Here is a 13,785-nt window from a genome sequence, read left to right on the forward strand (position 1 = left end):
CTTCAGCATGGGTGACAGAGCAAGATTCCATCTCCAAAAATGAAAAACAAAATCATAACTGTACAGTGAAGAAACCTGACAGACGTCACCTAAATAAGTGGTAACAAATAATTTAAACTACTACAGTAATAAAACATATTGACATTATGTACCCTCAATGTCATGTCACATCACCTCTCTGGTATTCTTCCCTAAAATGTGTAACTTCAGCCTAGTCATGAGAAATCATCATAAGAAGGCTAATGGAGGAGCATTTTATAAAATACCCAATGGCTGCTCTTCAAAAGTATCAAGATCATGAAAACTAAGGAAAGACTGAGAAACTGTCATAGATTGAAGGAAATGAAGGAAACATAACTAAATACAATATAGTATCCTGGCTTAAACCCTGAAACAGGCTTTAAAAAGCTCATTGATGGAAAAATGTAGAAACGTGAATAAAGTATATGGTTTTGCTAGTGGTATTTTTAAAAAATTAATTTAACTCTTAGTTTTGGTCATAGTTATCAGTTACAAGATGTTAACACAAGGGAAAGCTAGATGTAGGTTACATAAGAACTCCATAATAGTATGTCACTTTTCTGTAGGTCTAAACATTTCAAAATAAAAAGTTAGAAATTATGTAAACTTACCATTAAATCAATTATATTAAAAGTAGAAGATAATAAGCTACTGATATATGCAAAAACATGGATGGATCTCAAAAACATTTCCAGAGACAAAATGAGTGTATGTTGTATAATTCTACTTATATGCATTTATGGAACAGACAAAATCAATGGTGATAGAAATCTTATCATTGTCTCTGGATAAGAAACGATTGACTGCAAAAGTCTGTGTTCATGGAAATACTCCATCTCTTAATTGGGGTAGTGGGTATGTGAATGTTTACATTTGTAAAATCTCGTGGAACTATACAATTTAAAAGATTTATTTATTCTATGTGAATTATACCTCTATAAAGTTGCTTTTTTAAAAAAAAATCATGGAGTAGGAAAATGAATAAAAAAGAAGTACTTATAAAATATATGGAGCATAAATTAAATAGCACTAACTTGGTCAAGGGAAAGACCCAAGAACAGGCTTGGGTTTGTTTAAAGCTTTGAAAATAACCATAACCCCCAAATTGACCCTAACCTTCTGAGCACTGAAACTGGGAAATGTTCTAAATTTCCAGGAAACAAGGGTGAGAGCAGGCTGTTCCCACACCTCCAGCTAGTTCTGGCCTCCATGTATATTTGAGATTAATTTACAACTATTAAAGCACACTAATAAATGATCAGAACTTATGGCACCATGCAAGGCTCACTTTGAAGTTCAGGCCATTTCCTTACTCTGCTTGGAAGCACTTGAGGCCAAAAACTGCTGTGTTGTCCAAACAGCCTGTTAAGCTGACCTGAAATCAGACTGGGCACTGCATCCAAAGAGTTAATCCAAGCACACCCTGGTGTTGCCATCACCCACACCTCCAACCCCAAACAAAGATCTGCAGGGGGGCTGCCAAGTCCAGTAAGCCATTAACAGGGAAAACCTAGATGAGAGAAAAAAAACATGGAGAGAAGATGTAGAAAACATTGACTTTGAAACCTCTTCCTTGGATCATTAGCAATGAAAGCGTAGGGAGGTAGAGAAGAGATTAATCTGACTTGGAGAAAAGAGCCTGAATTTAGGTACCAGAGTGGTCAGAAATCTGGAAAATGAACCTTGGAAAACCTATTTACATTCTCTGGGCTTCGATTTCCTCACCTGAAAAAAATAAGCACATTCATGACATAAGGAAAATCTTACTTTGAGTGGACCTCCCTTGAGTTCTGTTGGGTATGAAGAATTTAAGGAAAAGGATGGGTTTTTCATGTCTCCCAATCCAGTGATTGGACTTCAATGGGCTTGGTCTTCACGTTTCTCTGATTGACAACTTCCCTTTTTGTTTGTACTATTTATCCCAGTGTTTCTCAAAGGTTAGCCCCTGTACACCACCCTGCATCACACCTCCTAGAAATTAATTTTAAAAGACTCTCTGAAGAATCTCTAGGGGTGATAACAGAGAAATGTGCCTTTAAAAAGATACTGTTTTTATTTTAGAATAATCACAAACATGCAGAAAAGCAGCAAATACAGTTCAAAGACTTTTTTATAAACTCTTTAAGATTCAGGAGAAAGCATGATGCTCTAAATTCCCAAATGTGCATATCCTACGAGCAAGGACATTCTCCTGTAATCACAAAGCAACCATCAGAATCAGGAAGTCAAGCCAGGCACGGTGGCTCATGTCTGTAATTCTAGCACTTTGGGAGGCCCAGATAGGTGGATTGCTTGAGCTCAGGAGTTCAACACCCGCCTGGGTAACATGGTGAAACCCCTACTCTACCAAAAGAAAATACAAAAATTAGGCAGGTGTGATGGCATGTGCCTATAGTCCCAGCTACTCAGAAGACTGAGGTGGGAGGATCATCACTTGAGCCCAGGAAGTCAAGGCTGCAGTGAGCCATGATTGCACCATTGCAATCCAGCCCGGGCAACAGAGCCAGAACCTGTCTCAAAAAAATAAAAAATAAAAATAAATCAGGAAGTTAAGATGGACACAGTCCTACCATTAATCTTCAGGTCTTTTCCAGCTTTCACCAACTGTCTCATTCATATCAAAAAAAAAATCACATATTGCATTTAGTTATCAAGTTTCTTGAGACTTTTTCATGTGAAAGTTTGCTTTTTCTTGACTTTCATGACCTTCATTCTTTTGAAAGTTACAGGCAAGTCATTTTGTGGAATATTCTTCAATTTAGGTTTGTATAGTCACGTTTCTTCATGATTAGATTCAACCTATCCACACCTGGCAGAAGTATCATTGAAAGCAATGCCAAACTTTTCAATACCTCTTCTTAGGGGGCACATGATTACAATTTGTCCCATTACTGATGATGTTAACTTTATCACTTAATTGAGATGGTATCTCCTAGGCTTCTCCACTATTATTATTCTTTTTTCTTTCAAATTAATAAGTATTTTGAAGAAAAAATGTTTAAGACTATGTAAATATCCCATTCCACCCCAAATTTTCAACTTATTCATGTACTTATGTCTATGTCAAATCTAGTTTTTTACTTTACTCATGTGTACATTATCACCTATTTATACCAATGTATATATTACCACCTATTACTGTCATCTGCACTTCCCACGAGAAAGCCTTCAAACTGGCTATGGTATTTCTCTGATGAGTCTTCATTATTGTTTGAGCATTCTTTTGCTTCCTTGAGGATGTTCTAAGTTTATATTACATTTTCCCTGCTCTAGACCCGAAATCAGCCATTTCCTCAAGGGTTCCTAGCTTGTTTAGTGGAAAACAATATTTAGAAGTCAAGATGTGGGTGCTAGGCATGTTTCCTGCTATTGGGATGTGCCAGTGGACAGAGATGGGGAGTGTGTGTGTGTGTGTGTGTGTGTGTGTGTGTACATACACACACACTCATACCTATACACACATATTCCTATATTTGTTTATATATCTCTATATATTAAAAAGCATGCTGGGCGTGGTGGCTCACACCTGTAAACCCAGCACTTTGGGAGGCCAAGGAGGGTGAATCACCTGAGGTAGGGAGTTCGAGACCAGCTTGACCAAGGAGAAACCCTGTTTCCATTAAAAATACAAAAAAAAATAGTCAGGTGTGGTGGTGCATGCCTGTAATCCCAGCTATTCAGGAGGCTGAGGCAGGAGAATCACTTGAACCCAGGAGGCAGAGGTTGCAGTGAGCTAAGATCATGCCATTGCACTCTAGGCTGGGCAACAAGAGTGAGACTTTATCTCAAAAAAAAAAAAGAAAAAGAAAAAGAAAAAGAAAGTAACGAAAACCATGAGGTCATAATATACTTCCAATTCCAATTCAATACCATCAAATTAATCTGAGTATTCTTTCTTTCCATTTTTGTAATTCCTTTCTCCAACAGGGAAATCTGGCTCTCTTATCTTTAATATATTTACTTACATGAACAATCCTACTTTATGTGCGAAATCTCTCCTCTTCTACACCACCCCTTCCTCATATAGAATGCCTCCCACCCACTCAGGCATCAATCCTCAATCCCGGGTCATGTCCCCATGCAAACATCTTCCTCATCCCACTTGGTTTCTGACTTTGCACACCAGGTGCCCTCATCCAGCAGATGCCCTCCTTCCCCTGACTCTACCCTAGATCACTCACCTGGGGATGTTCTCGCCATTCTGCCCCATGCATAGACATCTTCTTCAACCAGTCAGGCCCAACACTCTGCCACCCTTGTATGGATACCCTCTTTACCTTGCCTAAGCTTTAGGGACCACGCTTTGACAAAAGCTTCATTAAGATTTCAGTGTCCAGCCTGAGTTAAACTTTTTAGCATAAAATCAACCCAAAAAGAGCTTCTGAGCTACGTAAATATTAACTGTAAAATATTGTGATGAAGTTTGATGAATCAGCTCTCATTCTCTGACCAATTTATGAAGATCTTTGCTTTCTTCTTCCATTAGAGAATGTGGCCACTCAGGAAAATAGAACACGAAATTTACATTTCAATTTGCAATCCCATTAAAGTAATAACAGCAGCCAAGGGGCACATTTATTGTTACTTTTGCCACATTATCAGTGGCCTGGGACAAATCTTTCAAGTGCATTTATTGATATGATGTCTGTAGAAAAGATACAGAATTCTTAGTAATCTTTTGTTATGGAATATGGAAATCAACTTTACATAGATTGTTTGTTCTTGGTTCATAAGGGGCAGTCCTGCATATGAAAATAAGAGTAGTGTCTGCCTGCCTCTAGCCCATGTGGCCACTTCTAGATACCACCACAACCAAAGATATTGTCTACAGATGTCACCAGACATGTAATTAGGAGCAAAGAAGGCAAGAAGCAGGGGAGAGAGAGAGGCATAAAGTGAGATGATGGAAACAATAGATCTCAGATGAAACATGTGACCATCTGGTTGCCCACTCTACCAGTCATTCTTCTCTCAGGAGCAGCTTAGCCACTCCATTCCTAATGGTTCTTTCTTAACAGCACACAAGCATGTCCAAGCCTCCTCCAGCTCTAAAAATCCCTCCCTTTAACACATGCAGTTATTTCCTTATCACCCTTTATCTCTGACTCCCTTCACAGCCAAGCTACTTTTAAAAAGAGCATTTGATACTGTTTTCACTCTCTCACCTCCATTCACTTTGCTCAGTTTTGAGCCAGCTTCTTCTCTCACCATGTCTGAAGTTGCCATTGCCAAAACCAACTATGATCGTCCTGTTGCTAAATCCAACAGACAAATATTTATCAATCTCCACATACTAGTCTTTTCAACATTATTTGGCTCTGCATACCATTTCCTCCTTCTTTAGACTCTTGCCATAGTCAGGTTCTAGAGCATCACTCCCTTCTGGTTTTTCTTCTACCTCTATGGCTGCTCCTTTTCAGTTGCCTCCACTTCTACCTCCCATCTGTTTGTTCTTGGTTCATAAAGGGCAGTCCTGCATATGGAAATAAGAGTAGTGTCTGCCTGCTTTTAGCCCATGTAGCCAGTCCAAGGTACCACCACAACGAAAGATATTGTCTACAGATGTCACCAGACATGTAATAAGGAGCAAAGAAAGATATTGTCTACAGATGTCACCAGACATGTAATAAGGAGCAAAGAAAGATATTGTCTACAGATGTCACCAGACATGTAATAAGGAGCAAAGAAAAGATATTGTCTACAGATGTCACCAGACATGTAACAAGGAGCAAAGAAAGATATTGTCTACAGATGTCACCAGACATGTAATAAGGAGCAAAGAAAAGATATTGTCTACAGATGTCACCAGACATGTAACAAGGAGCAAAGAAAGATATTGTCTACAGATGTCACCAGACATGTAATAAGGAGCAAAGAAAAGATACTGTCTACAGATGTCACCAGACATGTAACAAGGAGCAAAGAAAGATATTGTCTACAGATGTCACCAGACATGTAACAAGGAGCAAAGAAAGATACTGTCTACAGATGTCACCAGACATGTAATAAGGGGCAAAAAGTTCAATCCTCTGGCCCCTGGGTGATCACATGCACTCACTCTCCTGCCTTTAACACAGCGAACCCAGATCTATATCTCCTTTCTGGAGCTCACTCCCGAAACCCAGTTCTCTGGATGAAACTGTCAATGTGCAGCTCTGTTGCATCTCAGAGTATTGGATTGTTCATCTCAAATCCAGCATATCAGAAATTGAACTCTTTCACTACAGACACAAAATCCATGCCTCCTATGTAATTTTCCATCTTTTGGAGCACTATCAACATAGTCCACCAAGCCAGAAACCTAGAAGTCTTTTCTGGACTCACATTCTCCCTCACTTTTCACACCAAGTCCCACAGAGCTTGCCTCCTAAGCATCATTTGACTCTCTCTTATGCATTTCTGCTGCCATTGGCATTTTCAAACACTCAACTTCTCTGATTCTAGTCACTTAAATAGCCTCCAGTCAAACACCAAACATGTCTTTTCCCATCAACATGGATTTTCTTTCTTTTTTGTCTTTGTTTTGTTTTGAGATGGAGTTTCTCTCTTGTTGCCCAGGATGGAGTGCAATGGAGCAATCGTGGCTCACTTTCACCTCCACCTCCTGGGTTCTACCTAGTCTTCTGCCTCAGCCTCCCAAGTTGCTGGAATTACAGGCTCTTGCTATCATGCCCGGCTAATTTTTTTGTATTTCTTAGTAGAGATGGGGTTTTGCCAGGTTGGCCAGGCTGGTCTCAAACTCCTGACCTCAGGTGATCCACCTGCCTTGGCCTTCCAAAGTGCTGGGATAACAGGTGTGAGCCACCATGCCTGGCCTCTTTTGTTTTCTTTTTTTGCTCTGTCACCCACACTGTAGGGAAGTGGCAGCTCACTGCAGCCTTGACCTCTTGAGTTCAAGTGATCCTCCCATCTGAGCCTCCTGAGTAGCTGGGACCACAGGCACACACCACTGCATTCAGATAATTTTTGTACTTTTTTATAGAGACAGGGTCTCACCATGCTGCCTAGACTGGTTTCGAACCTCTGGGTTCAAGCTGTTCACCTGCCTCAGTCTCCTGAAATGTTGCGATTACAGGCGCAAGCCACCACGCCTGATCCAGCATGGGCTTTCTAAACTTCAAAAAAATTATTCTATTCCTCTGCTGAATCTTACTCAAAACTTCCTATTGCCTCCAGAATAAATTCCGAAACCCTTAGCAGAATGTTCAAGGCCCTTTATGATCTGGTATCAACCTAATTCTCAGTCTTCCTCCTTTAAGACTCCCTATCTTGCATGCAATGATTCAGTCCCTCTAACATTTCCAGTCGTCACAGCAATCCATGATTTATATGAGTTCCTGCCTTAGGACAAGCAGTTTCCTTAGTCAAGAACTCATACCTCACTACACCTCCCTCTAACTAACTAACCAGCACTGTGTGGACATGGTCAACTCTGTTTTCTCCCATTCATCATGATGAGTCCAACAGAGTACTCCGCATGCAACAGGTAGGCACTAAACAGATGCCATCAATCACTCCAATCACCAGTCTATGAATGTGAACAAAATGACTGGGCCTGGGCCTGGGCCTGGGCCTGGGCCTGTGTCCACACTGGCCAAGGGGTAAAGAGGGTGTTGCTGGAGACATTTTAGGGAAGAGAGGTGGCAAGCTCTTGCAATCCTGCTAGTGTGGCTCTGGGCATCCTACTCTGGTAACATTGCATATTTGATGAATGAAAGGCTGGCCCAAAGTTTCTAAACACAATCTTAAGAAAGAAAATATTTTTTCCCATTCAGAGAAGATGGCATTTTTCTTTCTGTTTGGAGAAAAGATCAAGTTTAAAGATCAGTTTCCTCAAAGAAAGAGCTGAAGACTTTTTATAACAGTTTCATACTGAATCTGTAACACTGGTCAGCCTTATTCCATTGCCAAGTTGGTCGGAATTATTGAAGAGTAAAACTCAAGGATGTGGTTTTCTGGGAGAAAAGAAAAAACAAAACAACTCCTAAGAATAACAGAATAACAGTTGAAGGAAACAAATGTTATTTCAAAGGGGTTCCTCCTCACTGACCAAACATCCCAGGTGAGGACATGGCTTCTGCGGGTCAGAGAGAGCTATGCTTATAACACCTTCTGGGTAACCTCAGTCAAGTCACTTAATTTTACATTATAAGTAAATTAGGATGCATCAGATTGGGAGAATATTGGCCATTATAATAAATATGAAAAATATTTACAATGCTATACCAAAACAAAATATCTTTCATTATTAACAAAACTAGCATTTGTAGACTCCTTTTCAGTTAGCAAAGTCCTTTACACATATATTTTCTAAATAAGGTAACTCCTTATAATGACCTCAACTCGGTGATAGTCTCATAAGTTTTATTTTACAGATCAGTAATTCCAGACAGCCAGCAGTGACTTGCTAAGGGTCATACACTTGGTAAACAACAGAATCCAGACACAGCCTCTGGAACCCATGTGATAGTTTTTATTGTAATGTCAGAAAATAATATTCTGTTTTCTGACATTATTTAAATCTCAGAAAATAATGCAGCAACATTATGGGAAGTTTACAAGATTTGAAGAAATGACCTCGAGTCTTGCACTGTAAAAAAAAACATTAAATGGTTCTTTCTCCTTCTTACCTCTTCACCCACCCCATTTTATTTCATAGAGTGGAAACAGTTATCCTGCTATTTGCCCACTACTGTCTAACAATCCCACCATTGGTAAATTCATGCCATCTTCCTGAACCATTCTCTTTGGGGCATTCGTGGATGCTGGAATTTTATCTCATTTTCATTAAGGAATAAATATTCATTGAGTAAGTAATGATACTGTGATGAGAGATGGATAAATGCCCGGTGAATCTGGCTCATAATTCTCTTCATTCCCCCGTCACCTGTCAAGATTTCACCACCTATGCATCTGTAAGCTTGACATCTGCCCATTTTTTTCTAACTTCTATGATCTGTACGCTACTCTTTTACAGTCAAGCACGTAAGAGGGTATTCCTTGATCTAAGTTCTCATTTGGAACTGGTCCATTTTAGACAGCAGAAAACTCAGAACCTATGAAGTCTAACAAATTTGAGTTCAACCCTGAAATCTATTGCCTATTAATACTGTGACATACAGCAAATTGGTTGTCAGCTATCATCCTCAATTTGCATATATAAACTGGGGAATGCTTATAGTCAATATTTGATCATGAGTGGATCAATTTGAAGTTATATTCAATGATAGAACTTCCATATCCTGAATAAATCTCAAGGTTTAAAACAGCTCAGACTCAAATAAATATGGTAATCAATAAAATGGTTGTTACAAAAATTATTACTCAAATAATTCAATATATTACTTTCATCTCTTAGAGAAAAATTAGTCAATAATGCAAGGCAAACTTTTTAAAAATCCCCTTTATTCTTCACTCCCATTCTCCTATCCCACAGCCGTTCTAGGGTATAAGCACACTCTCTCGCTCTCTTTTGCTCTCTCTTGCTCTCTCTCTGCCATTTTGCCAGATTTCTCTTTCTTCTGTGTCTTTTCCAGCTCTTTAATATGTAGGTTGGTCTAGCTTCACTGATACTCTCTTTTTGGCTTCACTGTCTGCCTTATCTATGGATCATACTTCACAACAAAGGAGAGGCTGAAGACTGCGTCTTTTCCATTTCCTCCCACCCCTGCAGTCCCGTCGTTTTCCTCTCTGATTTTTCTAACTATGCTTTAAAAATATTTTTAAATCCCTGGGAACCAGATAGACTGGATTGGGCAGGGAAGGGAATGAAATGTATGGGCACATGCAAAATTCTGTTTGTATGCAGGCAAAGAAAGTTTGAGAAAACTTATATATGTTAAAATGGGGGCTTTCTAAACTTTATTTAGCTATATTCAGGGTAGCAAACTGTGAAATAAACCTCTCTGTCCCTACTTTTCTGTCCTTCTTTTTGCTCTCTGCTCAGTGTGGTCACAGGCCCCCAGCTTTCAGCTTCTTTCTATTTTTTTCCATCTTTTCATCTTCTCCTGTCTTCACTGATTTCCTCATCCAGCCTCTCTCTAGAATCGTAGAATCCCTATCCACTCAACTTGTTACTTCTGTTTCTTGTTTCTACTCCCAGGTTTCATTCATCCATTCTTTCTTAAACTGTGATAAGAATATATAATATGAGACCTGCTCTCTTAATAAAGTTTAGGTGTACATTTGAGGATCAGTAACAATGTACAATGTTGTAGCAGCTTTCTAGAACTTATTCATCTCACATATCTAAAACTTTAAAACAATTGAACAGCAACTCCTCACTTCTTCCCTCAGCCCTTGGCAACCACCATTCTACTTCCTGCTTCTATGAGTTTGACGGTTTTACATACTTCATATAAGTGGAAACAACCTAACATCTATTGATAGATGAATAGATAAAGAAAACGTGGTATACACGTTTATTCAGCCATAATGGAATAGCATTTAGCCATAAAATGGAATGGTATTCAGCCATAAAGAAGAAGAAAGTCCTACCATATGCAGCAACATGAATGAACTTTGAGGACAGCTATGGTCTGAATATGTCTCCCAAAATGTGCATGTTGAAACTTAATGGCCAATGTGGTAGTATTAAAAGGTAGGGTCATTAGAAGTTGATAAGTCATGAGAACAGACACCTCATGGATGGAATTATGGCCCTTATAAAAGGGCTTGAGTGAGTGGCTTCATTCTCTTCTGCTCTTCCACTAAGTAAGGACACAGCATTTATCCCCTTTTAGCCTTTCTGTCCCTTCCACCATGCAGGGACATAGCAAGAAGTGTGTGTCCTCTTGGAAGGAGACAGCAGCCCTCATCAGACATAGAATTTGCCAGAGCCTTGGTCTCAGACTTCTTAGCCTCCAGAACTATAAGAAAATAAAATTCAGTTCCTTATAAATTACCCAATCTAAGGTATTTTGTTATAGCAGCACAAATAGACTCAGAGAATGATATTATGCTAAGTGAAATAGTTGGGTTCCATTTCTATAGCTGCCGGGGTCTTTGAGTACAGAAACCTCCCTGTGGGGTCTTACTCATCTCTGTGTCCCCACTACACACCAGACAATTAATGCCGTTGAATGTATGTGAGACAGGATGAATAAATTTGGCTCTACTGAAATTCTTACCACCAGAACTCTACTAGACACTGCCTGTGTGTTGACAATCCTTGTGTCCATTTAAAGTTGATTCCCCACTTAATGTCTACAGCAACTGTTCCAAATCTTTTATACACTCCTCACACCCAATTCCCACCACCACCCCCGCCATTTTTAGTCAGCCTGTTTTCTCCTTTGAAGCTACCTGGTGAGAACAGTCTTTGCACATAATCATTTAAGGTTATGGCTCAACCTGCAGCTACTCCCTGGAGTTTTCTGCTGACAGAAACCTTTTCCACATCACACGATTATGATTAAGTCCACACTTTTTCCTACAAAATGCCTAAAACATATTTTGAACCACATGGAACAGTTTTTAAACCCAATGTTTTCTCACAGAAGTCTTTATTTCCGTTCAAGTTACCAGCCTCCAGAGCTTCCTTTATGAGAAACCAGAGAAAAGAGAAAGAAAAATCTGTGCAATTACATCCACCAATTTCAGTCTGAGAATACCAATCTCAAAACCAAGCTATTCCACATTAGAAAATCTCACACATCCTTTCTAGGCTCTAAATAACCTCCATTTTCTTAACAAACCATCAAAAGGTAGAGGCAAGAAAGCCTTAATAGACAAACCACAGATCAGTCCCTTAAATAAATATGACACTGGCTTTCTTCGAGTGAAAGGCCTCTGGTAATCCAGCAAGTTCCCTGGGTCCATGTTGGAATGGAGGAAGTTTAACATGACCTAAGATAGAAAAGGCATTTAATCTGTTTCTCTAGGAATTGTTGTCAAAAGACTTTGAGAATTATTTTAGCTTAAGCCCTTTGATGCCTATCTTAGGTCTGCTTCCCTAGAAGTCATAACTGGGGTAGCCAATAAATGTGATTTATTGATGAAGAGATCTTCAGAAACATCTTCAGAAACAGTAAAAAAGCAAGGAAAGCAGGAGAGAGACAAGAATGTCCAGGTAGGGTCTAGTCTTGGTCTGACCTGCCAGAGCTCTCTGGAATGTAAACTACACTTGAGAGTGATCCCGCATTAAAGCCAGGGTCAGTCTTTTGTACCTCCGAGCCCCGAGCTAATCCGTCATTGGTTCCAATGGTGTATACCCTCCTGGGCTAAGTAGCTTTCCCTGCCTGAGCAGGGAACAGACAGCTGTGAGTTGTTGAATATCCACAGCAGCTGGGGATGGGTAAACAGGAGAATGAAAACTAATGTGTATTCACCACCTTCTGCCAGGCACAACACAAGATGCTTTGCATATATGATCTCCTGCAACCTTCCTAAACCCATAAAGAAGGTATTGTATCCCCATTCTCTAAGTAAAACAAGGCTCAGAAGGGTTAGGTAGTCTAAAATTATTTAAGTAGTAGGGATAACTGAGTTGACCTTCTAGAGAGTTTCAGAGTCTATTTTCTCTCTAGATTTTAGGACTTAATAACCCAGTCACTGGCAGATCCATGACAAACACTGAAACAATCCCATAGGAGCCAATTTTATCCTAATCCACATCTCAGAAATAACTGAAACTTCCTGCACTAAGGAGGTGGTAGCAACATACTCCCAGCAACAGCTGGAACTCTCTTGAATGAATGCCCTCAGGCTGAAACCCTTTAACTACACGTTTACAAAACTAGCCTGACTCCCCCTGGACATGAGCACTGACTTAAAGCCGTTCTCTAATTTTCTTTTTTTTTTCCTGTGGCAGGGTCTCACTCTGTCACCCAGTTTGAAGTGCAGTAGCACAATCTTAGCTCACTACAACCTCCACCTCCCAGGCTCAAATGATCCTCCCATCTCAGCCTCCTGAGTAGCAGAGACTACAGGCACACAAGGTCATGCCTGGCTAATTTTGTTGTTGTTGTATTTTTAGTAAAGATGGAGTTTCGCCATGTTCCCCAGGCTGGTCTCAAACTCCTGAGCACAAGTGATCCACCACCCTCAGCCTCCAAAGTGCTAAGATTACAGTTGTGAACCACAGTGCCCTGCCAGTAATTTTGTTTTTACTGTCACATGGCGAACTTAAATAATTTCTATAAGCTAAGCACTGTGCTAAGCTCCTAATAAGACATTTTATTTATCATCACAATAATCCTATGAGGTATGTGTGACATTAACCTAATTTTACCATTGAGGACCTTAGAGCCAAGAGAGATTATGTGAGTTGTCCAAAATTACACATTAGAAGTAGTGAGAATGTCAATTAGCAACAAGAGCAAAAAATTCATTGAAATTGCAGCCACCTGAGAACTTCCTTGCTTACCTGCCTATCTCAAGGTCTAAGTAGAAATGTAAAGATATACATTATATCTGCTGCTAAGTATTTAGAAGCTAGCACCCTTGCTTGCCACTCTGGGAAGTGACATGGCAGAAGCAATGATCTCTAACCATAAAAACCCGACATCGTTGACCTCTTACACTTCCACATTTCTGCCTTCTGTTATCATCAGCCTTGTTCAACTTAGGTTTCTTCTTTTTTTTTTTTTTTTTTTTTTTTTTTTTTTTTTTTTGAGACAGACTTTTGCTCTATCACCCAGGCTGGAATGCAGTGTCACAATCTTGGCTCACTGCAACCTCAGCCTCCCAGGTTCAAGCAATTCTCATGCCTTGGCCTCCAGAGTAGCTGCGATTACAGGCATGTGCTACCACACTCGGATGTTT

Source organism: Aotus nancymaae, unplaced genomic scaffold (genome assembly GCF_030222135.1).
Source record: "Aotus nancymaae isolate 86718 unplaced genomic scaffold, 86718_ANA_hifiasm-v0.15.2.pri h1tg000036l, whole genome shotgun sequence".
In the NCBI taxonomy this organism is placed as follows: Eukaryota; Metazoa; Chordata; class Mammalia; order Primates; family Aotidae; genus Aotus; species Aotus nancymaae.